Source organism: Ascidia mentula, chromosome 5 (assembly GCF_947561715.1).
Source record: "Ascidia mentula chromosome 5, kaAscMent1.1, whole genome shotgun sequence".
In the NCBI taxonomy this organism is placed as follows: domain Eukaryota; kingdom Metazoa; phylum Chordata; class Ascidiacea; order Phlebobranchia; family Ascidiidae; genus Ascidia; species Ascidia mentula.
This window is the reverse complement of record NC_138570.1, coordinates 12,633,436-12,639,928: the sequence shown is the minus strand read 5'-3', so window position 1 is coordinate 12,639,928 and position 6,493 is coordinate 12,633,436. Positions and strand designations below refer to the sequence as shown.

Sequence of the window (6,493 nt, the reverse complement as noted above, 5' to 3'; positions counted from 1 at the left end):
AGACCAGCAGACCATACCAAAAAGACTTGGTGGTAAGTTTTTTTTTTTAAATATGCAATAAGGCGGTATTCAGATGTAGTATTGTTGGTTTCTTTTTATTTTCGGGTGTTTGGTCGTTGTTGTTTTTACGTTGTAGGCAATTCGGCTTGTCATAATTCGAAACATTTTAATATTTTGTTTAAACTTTATCTATTAAAACTGCTTTCTACTCTTTTACATTTACGCCCCGTTTTTCTGAAGCCATCGCTGGTTATCTCGCTTGCGTTATTACTATTTTTTTTTCTTATTATTCACCACAAAATGATTTTCTTAACTTTGCTACGTTTCTTAACTTTCACTGTCTGTATTTCTTACATTTTTTTGCCTCATAGGGATCAAAGTCCTTGCTCCATTATTAGTTAGGGATTGACCAGTTGGCACAGCCAAGGTCAATGGGCTGTAGACGGAAAAAGTTGTGGTGTTGATATATTCCATACATGTTTTTCTATGATTTGGCAAGTTTGTTTACCGACATGCGTATAGCTAACCTAGCCTAGAATTACCACCTTTCCTTTTTAGTAATCCTAATGGACAGTTTACTCTTTCGTGAAATTTTGTCTTCTCCAGTTAAACTTCACCCGTTTCAAAGCATTTTTACGACGATTGACTATACGTCTATTCCACACAAGTTTTCCCTGAAATCGCGGCGCAAGATGGACGCATCCGCGTCCACGTCCAAGCAACAAATATGAAGAAGAGCATGCCACGATGGACGACTTTTTATGTGGAGAACTTGGATAACTGCGAGCGCATGAATCAGTTTTCAGAAAACACTTGTTCGGTGGGGAAGGGAATTCGGCTTGTCATAATTCGAAACATTTTAATATTTTGTTTAAACTTTTTATCTTTTGAATTGTGTATAAGCTGCAGACAGATGGCCACTGTTTCGACCTAAAAGGTCTCATCAGTGCAACTGGTGAGCAGAGTCGTCTTATAGTCACACCAGCTGCACTGATGAGACCTTTTAGGTCGAAACAGTGGCCATCTGTCTGCAGCTTATACACAATTCATATTATTGGCTCCACATTGTTTATCTTTTGAAACTGCTTTCTACTCTTTTACATTTACACTCCGTCTTTCTGACGCCATCGATATAGTTATCTCGCTTTCGTTACGTCTTTTAACTTGCGCTAGGTCTCCAGAATCTTCAATTTAGACGAAAGAAAAACTTTCTTTTACTTGTGTGGTTGATCTTGAAATAAAGGAAAAATTTAACCTTTTAACAATTTTGTTTTTGCTTTTAACAAAAATTCACAATTTGTTGTTGGCACTGTGGCACGCATGTTTCCCGACTTCATTTCCCATACACCTAGAACGCAGACGAGACGAAAGATGCAGACGGAGTTTTGTTTTTCTGCAGAACTCCCACAGCTTTCTGGCATTCAGCTCGACGACAGACCTTTATTATTCGCACCTTACTACAAATGCTGTGTTACCTGACACTCAACCCAACTAACTGGCACTTGCTTAAACGTATTTTTCTTTTTACAAAAGTAAGTCTGCTCTCGGAGTCACATCAGTTGGTAAAAGTAAAGAACTCGCAAAGCAGACTTAGTTCCATCAAAGCAACTCATTCACGCTGCAGCACGGAGATTAAATTTTTCTTTTGCTTCACGATCAACCACACAAGTAGAAAAATAATTTTCTTTCGTCTAAATTAAAGATTCCCAACCACTATCGCCCAAGTTGAGGTCCAACTAAATAAAGAAACAGCAGTTTTAAAAGAACTGGTCGAATCGGAGTTGCGGAAAGTAAAAAGAGAATTACACATTCGTGACAAACTCCCAATCCAAATGCGCAGTAGCCTACTAAACTACATGAGAAGAAACAGCAGTTTTAACAGAACTGGTCGAATCGGAGTTGCGGAAAGTAAAAAGAGAATTACACATTTGTAACAAACTCCCTATCCAAATGCGCAGTAGCCTACTTAAACTAAATAAGATGGTATTGAAAAGAAAAGTAATAGAAAGGAAAGTATTTGAAAAACTGATAAAAATTGTGATGCTAAATTTTAACCACTACAACTTCATGTGAAATGTGAGATGTTATGCTTAAAGACTTTGTCTGTCATTTCTGTGAACACAATCCTTTGTACGGTCGGAATTAATCCAATCGTTAATGGCTTTCGCCGGATGTCAGGCCCAACACATTACTTCGCGTATTACGCATATAGGTGGATGTACACAGAATGCGTTAACGTGCGTAAATCGCATGCGAAAACGGACCGACAGATTATATATGTAAACGGAACGAATTTTCGTCCCGAACCATCAAGGACGCCGATTTTTTCTTTTCGCTAGCGCGCGAGCTCGCCAGCCCAAAGTTTTTCTCTCTGGGTGGAAGCCAGGGCGTACGCTACGTTCGCGACAGTTTCTGTGTGGACCAGGCCTTACGCATTCTGTGTAAATACGCTGTCGGAAGGCGACGGAGCGAATTTTTACGCGCGTATACGCATACGAACGAAAACGGACCGAAACGGATCCTGTGTACAGCCACCTTATCGCATAAATATCTTACTGCAAAAAACTGCAAACAGTTACAATTGTGGATATCCCTGCTGCGACACTATACCCAATATGCAGAATATGTAGCAACATGATGGAAAAAGAACAAGAAGAACGAAAAAGAAATCGGTATCATTGCAGCAGATGTGTTTCCCTTTTATAACAATATAACAACATCAGTACGAGCAGCTGTCTCCGAAGTCTTAATAAAAATTTCCCACTTCTCCGGACACGCTCAGAGGCAGGAGAACGGCAATGGAATTTATCCAAAAATTTTCGCAAAACTTGTATATCTCACGAAGAAGGTAAAGCGACTTAAACCCAGAGTGATGATTACTTATAATAAACCCAGCAACGTTGAGAAGTATACTTGCCAACTACCAGAAGACGCACCTTTGACTAACACTTTACTGCTGTGTGGGCGCTCACTGGCAATCAAGGAGGCGATAAATGTATGGCTACGAAAACCTCTGACTTGACAACATCGTATGGAAATTACCTGCTGAAGGTGCTCACCTGTCGAGACTACGGCAGATATTCCACCACATATGGCCTATACGTTATACGTGGCGACAATTATGTCTACCAAACTAAATATATAGTTTTGCGCAATATGGGGTGAAGCCCACCCTAAGGTAAACAACCATAAGGACGACAAAGCTTGTTAGACAAGTATAAAATAGTGTTAAGCGCAAAGCCCAGCAAATGAATTCTATGCCCAAAGGCGGAGAACGAAGTATCTTGTTTCGTAAGTATCTAATTGCAAACAAATATACATAATCGAATTATTCGCTTCATAAGTCGGGGGTCCAAGCATTGCGGTGCGAAAAAGGGCAATACATGGAAATAAATAGGCGTATGGTGCCAAAATGTGAGCAATGGCCGCTTCCTATAACAGTCCCTGGGCAGCGCTTGTAGCATATGAATCCTAGTATGGGTTAACCCGGGGGCAACGGGGTCTTCCAGACCTCCTTGTCTTGATAACGAACTTGGGCACACGATTGTTCTCTACAGTATTATTGCATTCATAATTACAATTCTTCACGATTCGCTCAGCTGGCAAACAAAACATCAGGATAATGCAACACGTCGAGTCAGTTCGTATAGATTAGCAGCATAAGATAGAACACGGTTAACTGGCGTGCATGACTATTTACAATATCCCCATAAACAACTGAGAAATCGAGGGCATTATTTATCAGCGATAACGGTCAACGGTGCATTGAAAATAGCGCAGTAAGTCGTAAGCACTGCGTGGAACCAGAAACGCACTTTAAAGCGATTTAAATTTAAATCCATGGCGTTGCGCTATTTTTCTGTCGCCTATATTCTAGAATACTACGGCACAATGTTGCAACAGCTAAATCGTGCTACCTAAAAAGATAGAACACGTATCAAAAGAATTGGACAACAGGCGTTTTCAAAAAGCGATTCGAATACTACAAAGGTATAAATGAAGACGTTGTGGCATCGGGTAATATAGATGACGTACCATCAAAATATGTTTTGCAAAAACCTAGAAATGCCGCTATTAAAATTGATGTACCACCGGGTATAACCAGGTGGGGGCCCTTATTGCGATTCAGAATAAGCAAAAGATTTCTTTTTGGAATAAGAATAAACTAGTCGGTACTTTACAACAGCATCGTTGGGAAGCATTCAATTACCGTGAGATTGCTCATAGGTGTGGTAATGCACCTATATGACTGGACGATCACAGTCGTGTGGAGGCTGCTGTATATGCGGCAATCGAGTAGGCACCAAATGAATTGTCAATGGAACCTCGAAATTGATCACATTAAACGGAAACCACCAACTTCATCAAGCGCTTAACTGTCAAAACTCTGGTATATATGTTGCCACATGTACAATATGTCGCAACAGTTACGTCGTCCAAACAAAAACTTCGTTCCACAAGGTGGCGTGGGCATAGAGCATTGTGCGGTGAAACCCACACAGAGGTATGCAAACACAAGGACGACAAAGTTGCTCTTGTTTGACATTATGTCAGCAAGCATAATACTAAGTGCACGGCCTGGCATAGCATCGGTTAAAAACTCCTGTGAACCAAGGTAAAATGCGTTCTTTAAGTAAACTGTTTTCTTGTGGACGTTTTGTTAATTCAGACATATGTAGGACCACTTAACTTGGTGGTTTATGTCGTTTTTACTGCGTTAATTCAAAAGAAAACATTTATTTAAAATTGATGGCTACGACATGTCATTGTAATGTTTCGAAACTAAGAAGACACACTGCATTGATTTAATTTTATACAAAAATAGTACAAAAGGTTGTAGGTAACTGAATAAAACTCAAACGTGATTTATAGCCAAAGATTGTTCCCAAAAATTACAATGATATATCTTTGCCATTAAATTATTTTTTTTTTTGAATTAACGCCGTAAAATGACATAAACAATCAAGTTGGTTTTTCGACTGGTCGATCGTTTGAAAGTCTGGTTTATCACGTCTGATTTTGTGGTGTTTCATGTCTTCCAATTTTGCCATCACTCCAGCTTTCTGATATTCGCCGACGCGCTTTTCGAAGAAGTTGGTTTTTCCCTCGAGTGAGATCAACTCCATGAAATCGAACGGGTTTTCGGATTTGAAAACCTAAAAACGTACATTTCGGTAATTTTCATATATTGCTACACCAATTCACAGAAATATAATTCGACCATCACATACCCCCCCTGACATGGTAACCTTGAACATTTATACAAACCTCATCACGGCTGATGAGTTCATTGGAAAAGGTAAGACCAGGATTGAGGCATCTTTTTTCAGCCAGAATATTGCAGCAAAGGAACCACTGAAGAAAATGCCTTCCACCGCAGCGAATGCAATCACTCGCTCTGCACAGGTTGACTGTTGGTCATTTATCCACTTGAGGCCCCACTCAGCCTTCTTGCCAACACATGGCATAGTTTCGATCGCGTTGAACAGTACAAAATATTGGTAAACGAAATGTAATTTTTAGATAAAAGGTTGACGATTGATGTTAGGCTTACAAAACTATGGTGGTGTTGCAGAACATGTCTACATAAAAAAAATGCCTATTAGGAATTTACAAAACAGGGCAACATTATTGAAAAAACTATCATCTTATTAATGTGAATTATCTAAACTACATTGCCTACCTCTCTTGACTGTCTCGTACATAAGTATTGATCACAAGAGAGTACATCTTCGAATGAATATTCTAAATTGCAATTTCAAGCCACAGAAAAATCTGGCTTCAGTCACTTGTATTTCTTGAGCGAAACGTTCGACCTAATTGTAACAATTCATTTTACCAAACCATCCAAGCTCGTTGAAATTTGTTTGTGGTATTTGAGTAACTTACGAGATTCTCATTAACTATCCCGTCGGAAGCGGAAAAGAATGCCAGAACATAGGTGATAAATTTTCTTTCATTGGGTTTTAAACCTTCACAGTGCACAATGTCTTTCGACAAATCCACCTTTCGAATACAGGAAATTGTTGTAGGAGACTACCAAGTTTGGTTCTGCAAGAAAACTGGTGGTAAGTACAAGATGTTGTCAAAAGTAAATACGCCCTTTTACAGACTTAATTTAACATAAGAATCTTGCTGCAAGCAATCCAAGCTATTGCACCTCTTCCACTGTCAAAAAGGAAGACTCTGCTTTCTTGTACATTCTCCATATGTCATGATATTGAATGGGAAAGATGACAAATCGTCGTGGGTTGTCACGAAGCAATGGCCCAATATCCCTGTCGCTCTACAAAACAATAAACAATATCTAAATCGTAGTTATGTTTTAAGTCCGTTTAGTTTTTACAGCATGAGATTTACAATAACAAAAAAAAACTGAAGTAGCAAGTTCAAGAGTAAACCAACTTACCGTTTCTTGTTTCAACTCGTTGATTTTGTTGACTTGAATTTCGCAAGGAATATTAGAGTTGCATGCCATCATGTTGGTCTTCAT

The 6,493-nt window shown here is 39.2% G+C and overlaps 1 pseudogene; it reads right to left on the bottom strand.

Annotated features, from left to right (window-relative positions):
* Positions 1-4,919: 4,919 nt before the first annotated feature.
* Positions 4,920-6,493, bottom strand: LOC145902930 (ribonucleoside-diphosphate reductase subunit M2-like; annotated as a pseudogene).